The following is an 8,495-nucleotide window of genomic DNA, read 5'->3' as shown; positions in this document are numbered from 1 at the left end:
CCACACACTCCAAGATTTTGGTAGGTTCCCCCCATGCCTTCAAAGAGGTGGCCCCTTACATTGCCCCTTATGGCCCCAGTAGCACTTGATTATTGCTGCTTAGGAATAAGTTGAAGAGAAAATGACCTGCAAGCACAGGTTTGCCTGCCTGCAGAAGGTAACAGAGCTGCAGCAAAAAAGAGGGTCAAGTACACAACCACAAAGCTGGGAGCGTATCTTTGCACCAGCTATTGATGTCTTGGCTCTCTTGCCTTCCTCTGAAACATGCTTGTGTGACAGGGCCTCACAATACACTCAGTTTCAGCACACATTTGGGCTTTCTGTATGTTGAACTGACAAGAAAGGAGAAAATTTCTGTAGGGTCCAGGGGCATTACACTGGCTGTGTTTTCCAGCTCCGAGTAGCCTTACAGAAGAGTAATCTTCCAGGGAAACTTCAAGCAGACTCAAGGGAAATTGAGAACCAGAGGCTTTAATTAACTCGCACAGGGCTTGGTTGAACTGGATTCAGGTAATGAATACTGGCTGGTGAGGACACAAGTTCATTTTTTAAGTACTCCTGTGCAATCCTCTTAACTGTAATAGAAGCTTGCCATGCATGCTCTAAGGGTATAAGCCTGATAGCCACACATTGACAATTTGATTTTTCACAACTGCAGGGGGAAAAAACAACTAAAGAAAACAAACCAATTTAGTTTTTAGAAACTTCCCTTCCCCCCCCCTCCCTTTTTTTTTTTTTCTGGTAATTAAATTCACCATAATGACCACTGCAATCTAAATCTAATAAGAAGTCTTGAGTTTCTGTTTTCCATTGGTAGCACTGCTTGATTTAGGCAACTCACTAAAGCATAAGAATGATATTGCAAGGCAACCTTCTTGAGTCAGTGGGTAAGAAAAAAAGCCTACCTAGACGGTATTAAATCACTAAAATTGATTGCACCCTATTACTTATGCTCCAGTTCCTCTGGCAGGAAAGGTGCAAAGGCTTATTTATGCACACACACACAACTAAACTCATTCACACACAGCCGCTTTCCACCTCGAAGCAATAAAAATTAATAATAAAAACAATTAAACCTCATTAGCCTTCAAGCATTTGGGACCCCCAGAGCCCCTTTGCCAGATCCTCTGAAAATGCATCAGCCTCCTCATGAGAGAGATTAGGGCTTGTTTCCTGCAGGGACTGGCTGCCAGAAGCATCACAGCACCTTGTCGTCCCACTTCAGCAACAGATTATTCCACAGTATCGACTTCCCTGCTCTGGGTTAATTCTTTTAATTGTCTTGCCACATCTTTTCCCATTAAGCTGATGTAACTTGTTTAAACCTATACAGATTGATTTATGACAGCACTAGGGATGTTAATCAGATGCCTGCTCTCCAGTTAATGCACACTCTGTAAGAGATGCAGGCCAACAGTCTCCCATATGGGAGCTCTAGTCTTTTCCCTTGACATTAAAGGCAGCCTCACAGCATGAGCAGAATTACAGCACACTAAAAATAGGTGGCTTCCACCAGCATTGCAAGTAAGGCAAGGTCATTGCCTCCTGCTGTTGATTTTCAAGTGCCATCTTCTTTAAATATAGCTGTAATAAAGGAAATGGAAAATCTCTTTAAAAGTTGACCGTTTGGAACTTGAGTTCATTTAAATCCTAAAAACTTGTCAAGAGCTAAAGGGTTCCCTTTAAGTGCAACCTCATTTGTCTCCACGTAAAGAGGCACCTTCCTTTGCAACATATGTTCAACATCCTTTAGTTCACTGCTGCATGTTCCCTGCATTTCCCTTCTGCTGAAGTGATGTACATAGTGCAGAAACTTGTGTAAAACAGCCTTCTTTTCCATACATACTGCTTAGATCATGAAACACAATGGAGATGTAATGTTCAAATACTATGGAGATAGTTGAAAACCAGTTCTCAATAGTGCCAATCAAAATTTGAAAATTATTGGAAGAATACAGGACACCCTACAGATCCAATGCCCTTTTCATTTGACTGCTGTGTTCAAAATTAAATCAACTAAATATACTCAGTAAGAGTAAAGTTCATCTGCGGTGCCACCATCTCACTGAAACTAACTTTGTGCTTCCAAGGAGGCAGAAAAAAAACAAACCAAAACAAACAACAAAAAAAAAAAACAACCACACACACAAAAAAACCAAAACCACAAACTAAAAAAACCACAACAACCCAATAAACAAAACACTCGCACACATTCACTTTACCAAACTGCTAAGAAAAACTTAAGTTCTGATTTGGACTCTAGCCTACATAACCAGATGCTGTTTGGGATTACAACCAGGACACTAGTCCCATCACATTTTGACAGCAAATCCCATGCATTTCCCCACTCAGAAGAGGGCACAGAGCAGGAGTTCTCTCAGCCGATTCTCCCAGATGCTCCTCCTGCTACCCAGCTAGTCCTGCCTTGGTTAGCAAATGGACTTTACAAGCCCTTCAGAGAGCTTTCAGTACAATTTCTAAACACAAAGTTACTGTATGTGCTGTCAAATGCCAGGTCATCGGTGCAGTGCAGTCTGGAGTCTGCTTGCTGTGACCTTGCAGCCCCTGAGCAGGGCGCAGGGCTGCTCTGCACAGGGAGCAGGATACACCCTCACAGCATGAGCTGGACCCACACACTGGCCAGCACTGCCTGCTGCTCTGCTGCCAAGCCCAGCTCTCACCCAGCAAGGATCTCCAGAAGCAACAACCCCAAGAAAGATTTCCCAAAGCCCTGCATCAGCATAGATGTGCTAAAGATGAGTCAACAGGAAGGAGATGGGAAACTGGCACTAACACCACATGCTTCCAGCCCCAGCAGTGAGGCGACATGAGGTGCAAAGACCCCGAAGAACCAGTCAGCACACTCCAGGTTTGTAATATCACATATCTTGCATTTACAGCAAGCTCTCTAAGAACAGCCTTCACCCTGCAAACAACTCACAACATTTTCATACAAAAATCAGTGAGACAACTGTAAAAGTACCTTGAGATGAGTCATGAACAAAGGCTCCAAAAAACCTTATCTAATGTATTTTTAATTATGGAATATTATTCAGCTCTATTAAAAAATACCAAAGGTTGCTTTGATAGATCTAAAAGCAGCAGCAGGAGCCACTGCCCTTTGCAACTTGCTAAGAAAAGCCCTCAGCTCACAAGGGCTACATGGACCATATGCTAAAGAAGCACTGTCAACAGAGATCTCAACAGATACTCTGAGTGACAAAAAGCACCATCAAATCACTACCTTCATTATTCTGCCTCTACCTACAATCTATCCTAGGCCTTCATTCCAACAACAGCTTCAAACCAGTACTGGTTTGCTCAAGTCCAAGACTGACCTTACCTATGCCCTGAGCCAATCCTCCCTCACATGGTAAAACTCAGCCTTATACCTTCCTGAGGAACCTGCCCAAATGCTCACTTCACATCTCTTTCTAAATTTGTGTGGATACTAATCCTACACACCTGAAAGGACCTACAAGGTGGCTTCAATCTCCACTAATTTTATCTATACTGAAACATTTTCTCCCCTTGTTCTCAATTGCTTTCAATATTTTGAAATGCCACATCCATCCAAAATGTTAAAGCAAAGGATGAAAGCTACAGAAATGTAACTTCTTATCAACTAAAGAATACAATGAGATGGACAAGAACAGTGATAAACTTTGCCCCAGACACACCTAATGTGCCTATAATGTATGCACACGAGCAAACATCTAAGACACTCAGCAATTATCTAGGTTTATCTTTTCTGACTTTTCTAAGTCATATGGAAAAGTAGAATCCACTACAACATTATGTTGTCTCCAGACACTAACGCCTACTCACACTTTACTCAGAATTGTCTCCTTTGCAACTATTTTGTAGAAAGGCATAACAAAACTGCCAGATGCCAGAGCTTTTCTTGGCACTGAAATGTCACTTAAATAGTATGAAGATACAAGCTGACTTGTATCCTGACACTGAGATATGACAATATATCCTGCAAACATGCTTTCAATTCTTTTCCAAGAGATTTGCCTCCCAATTTAAGTAAACCATTTATATAAAATTTGTTCTGCTTGGGACAATGTTAATCACTTTACAGATTACCAGACAAAAATATCTGACACGTTATTTGAAATATCCTTCTTCTGTAGCCAGCATAAGAATGCCCAGCATGATGGAAACCCACATTTAAACTGTCAGCAAATCAGATTGCCATCCTGATGCTGCTTTTAAAGCCACTGAAACTATTTGTGAGTGTGTGGAAGATGTGTCTTGCTGTCTTAGCTCTGAGAAGCCATTAAGCAATGAGAAGCTTATGAGGAATCTGATTTGGGCTACAGCAAAGCCCCAAAATATCAGCAGATTTGAGTGGCTAGTGGAAAAGCACAATAAAAATCAGTAGTGTCAAAACGTTTCTTCAGTTCCTACTTCCTGCAAAACTGGATGATATATTAGTACATGCATGAAGTTCAGGGGTTTTGGAGCAAGGATAGATTTGGTACTTTTACAATTGAAAAGCTGGAAAACAGGGTAACTTTAGAAAACAGCAATATTTTAATGGTTGTTTAATGGTCATTTTTACAGGCTTCCTCAAAAGAGCAAAGGAAGACATGATAGGACAAAAAAGATGCTGACATAAAAAGCAGTCATTGGGAGGAGCAAGATCTTCCCAGATCTTAAGGCTGCTTCTTGTATCTCAAAGATGAACCCCATTTGTAGTCTTCATTTTGTCTGGGACTGACAGAATAATTGTTCGAAAGATGTAAAGAAGAGACAAGGGTGGTTTAAGGTGACACACACGGTAGACATAGGCATAGCAGGAACAAAACAGGAAAAGAAATTGCAAACTGAGCATTAAAAGACTACTAAAGCTGTGAATTTCATCGGACATCTAAGTATTCTCCAAGGGGGGAAGAGGAAAACTGCATTCACTCAGCCATTTAGAAGCAGAGATGTGACTTTACTGTAGAGAATACCCTGTACTTTCCAAGCTGGAAGATGCACTATAATTTAGTATCTCTGTTTTAACTCTAACTGCACAACTGTCTACTACAATTAACAAGAACATCAACTATTGCTAGAACTAACAAAAAAACCCCAAACAAAAGCAGATGATTTACCATTCCTTTAAAAAAAAAAAAAAAAAAAAAGTTATGACAACTATTTTTAAAGAGCAATTTTGCTTATTGAACCCAACTTTTACAGAAGTGGTCGGGCACACTTTCATGTACAGTACTCACCCCTTGTCACACCTGTAATGTGCATGGAATATTTAGAGAGAATCACAATAAACATGGTCCCCCAGGAAGGCTGTGCCTGGTGGCTCCTCCTGCTAACACCGAAATAACTGTTGGCTGAAGGCACTAAGGCTTGTCCGGCCAGTCCTGACAACCAGACCTGCCCAGCATGAACTCAAAGCAAGAACAGGGACACCATACCCTGCCTGGTTTCCCCATGTCACCAGTCATGGGATTTGCCAGCCCCTGCCAGGACTTCCTCTTTCCTCTGCTCTCCAAAGCTCCTGTGTGTACCTCTGTGCACCTCTGCCTGAACCCATGTGTCTGTCTGCCTTGGGAACAAAGATTTCAGCGTCCAACAAGAAGGGCAGGAAGCTCAGTTATCTATGACATACTGGAATATGTTGATAAGACAAAAAAGCCAATGTTTTCTCAATAATTCTTCTCGTGGCAATAACAGCACCACCATTTTGTGCACAAAAATGCTTTTGAAATTAAGTTGTTGAAAATTGACTTTACCTTTTATCACTTCCCTTTTCCTCCACCACACTTCTACAGCTTATAACATACTGGTCAAACTAGCTGAGCCTCTCCTATTTGGCAAGATCCTATTAGCAGGTCTTTTAATCAGAAAATAAAATTTGAAAAGAAACACGTAATTACTTTAGCACTAAGTGATACAAAGTACTGCCATATCCTAAGAGGACAAGTTCTCTGGTGCAGACATTAAATGCTCGGACCATTAAGAAAATTAATATTTTGCAGACATGAGGAACTCTGACTCACTGGTTTTGGACTCCTCATAGCAAGAAGTTTTTCTCCTGTGAAAGAAAGACACCTACAGAAGCACAATTAACTGAAGTTGAGCAGAGTAGACCACAGAAGTTTTTGCTTGATACAACATAGAAAACTGTCATTCCAAAAAGCAAGGGCTATCTATCAAGTAGGTAGCAGAACAAGCAAGCTCAGATAGATACATCAGTCAATTTTTCTGTTTAACTACTCAGGTATTTATTTTGATGTTTCTCATTTTTCCAAAAGTTCCAACATAGGTATGACCACCTTTTTAAACTAAATGAGTGTTAGAAGTGTGACCTACTAGTCATACTAAGCTTCACTTTCCCCGTAGGTTCAACTTAAAGTGATACCACCATCCCCCATGTAGGTTTATATGCTATATATGTTATACATTTTCTGTTGTTTCTGAAATCCTGAATGTAACTGCCCTTCCTGGGCCCTGGGCTTCTTTTGGACGTGAGAATAAATTCCTCTTTATGGTAAAACAGTCATCAGGAGCTGCATTATTCTTAATATACAGCCTCTAGAACAAAGAAAACTGTAAGAAGTCCAGGGTGGTCAAATCTGTTTTTTACACAGACCTAAAATCTTCTCAATTTCCGTGACATTAACAGCAGCTTTTCAAAACCACATGTTCTGCACTGGAGGACAAATGAAGTACATCACCTCCTCCACATTCCTCCTCTCAAAACAAGTAAATGTCACATTTTCTGGATTTTGAGATAAAAGTACGAAGTTTTTAAAGTTGTCCCATCTCACTCTCAAGTCCCTTCCCAAATATAATTGTAAGTTTATTAGCCAAACACCAGGACTTTTTTTTTTTTTTGCTTTAATTTTCTGACCACACGTGAAGGTACATTTTCTTCTCATCAGTTCTGTCTAGTCAAAGAAGCTCACGTAGCGATGACGCATCTCTTGCAGATAAGGGTATCCACTTATTTGATTTACTAAGAAGGCTAAATTTATTATGCAATATTTTACAAGTATAATTCTGCTCTCCCTTGATGGTAATAAATTCGATATCAGCTCCCCTGAGACAAAAGAACCAGTCCCTTTATTATCCAGACATGACCCCCAGAGCCAGATTCCATTTTAGAGACGGGAAATGGCCATATCTCTGATTAAAAGGGAAACTTTAATCAAATAAAGTGCCTCATCAAGCAAGAGCCAAGATTCCAATACTTCTGACTGCAGCACAGCAATGATCCAAAGTCATATCTGCCCCCAACCCATTACCGCTTACTGCAAACGTGATATCCATCCCAAACAGCAGATGCATCCTTCAGCCATTTCCTTATCATCCTGGGAGCGGCTCCTCCTGTCCCCATAGTCCCTCGCATAAACATGTTCTCAGGCTGCTCCCCCAAGGTCTGCTTGAGAAACCAGAGGAGGGTGGGCTTTGTGGTGTTTGGGAGGTTTTTTCCCAACTGAATCAATCTCGCAGTGACAAGGAGCATGAACCATGCAGGCAAATGTAGCAGCCATGGCCTTTAGCTCAGCACCCTTCCAGAAACATCTTCTGTTCTCTCAGACACTTTCCTCCTACACTCTAAAATGATCTTTTGAAGCATTTAGGATACTAGCTTGTTCAGAGTCCCAAATTAAGAGCTGTGCTCCTGTTGTCAGTGGTGTATTTCTGCAGTTTAACAGCGGGGCAGTAAACGACTAACAAATAGTGATAACAATCACAATACGGATGTCTAGGTGTATTGTCATTTTAATTGTGCTTTAAGACTCCACTTCTGGTAAACACAATCCGATCTGTATGCCACTCCATGCAGACTTCCGTCTGAAAGTCTTTCTGGCCATCTAGTCGGTTTTCTTGCAACAGACAGCAACTGACAGATAAATCATCTCCTCAGCCACGGAAGTCCAGCTACGCAAGCAAATGAAGGGGCTCAAACTTCACATCTATTCAGGAACCACTCGGCTGAGAGATCCAGTTATTTCATATGGCTTTCTGAAAAAATCGTCTTTGGATCAGCAGTCACTTCTGCTACAGGAGTAATGATATTTACTGTTTGGTTTTATGCCAGGAGTATTTTCCTAATACGAAAGCAACTGCACCAAGTGAGGCTCCTTGCTCGCAGGGCTGCAGCCAGCTGCAGTAGTGGCCCGGCAAAATGAGGGAAGTATGTGACACCACTGCGATTTGAAGATTATTTCCCTGTCATTTGAGTGCTACACACACACATGTACGCACGCAGGAAGACAGTTACTGTGTTGCTCTCTGCTTTCCGATGCGGCTTCAGTGGCCGCCGAGCTGGTAGCGCTGTCCCCGAAAAGGGCACATTCCCCCTAGAAAGGGACAGGGCTCGGCTCAGCACTGTCTAGCCCCGTTCACAGTTAGCCCGAGCTCGCTCGGGTGCCCCCACGCCTTGCCCTGTCCCGGTCACACCGCCGATGGGGCGTCCCGGACGACGGAGCTGCCCCGGGTGTTGGCGGCCTGCCCTGGTGAGCGGCTCTGGGGTG

Source organism: Chaetura pelagica, unplaced genomic scaffold, assembly GCF_000747805.2.
Source record: "Chaetura pelagica isolate M959 unplaced genomic scaffold, ChaPel_1.0 scaffold346, whole genome shotgun sequence".
Taxonomy (NCBI): domain Eukaryota; kingdom Metazoa; phylum Chordata; class Aves; order Apodiformes; family Apodidae; genus Chaetura; species Chaetura pelagica.
The sequence above is the reverse complement of the archived record's forward strand: the minus strand, read 5'-3'. Positions refer to the sequence as shown.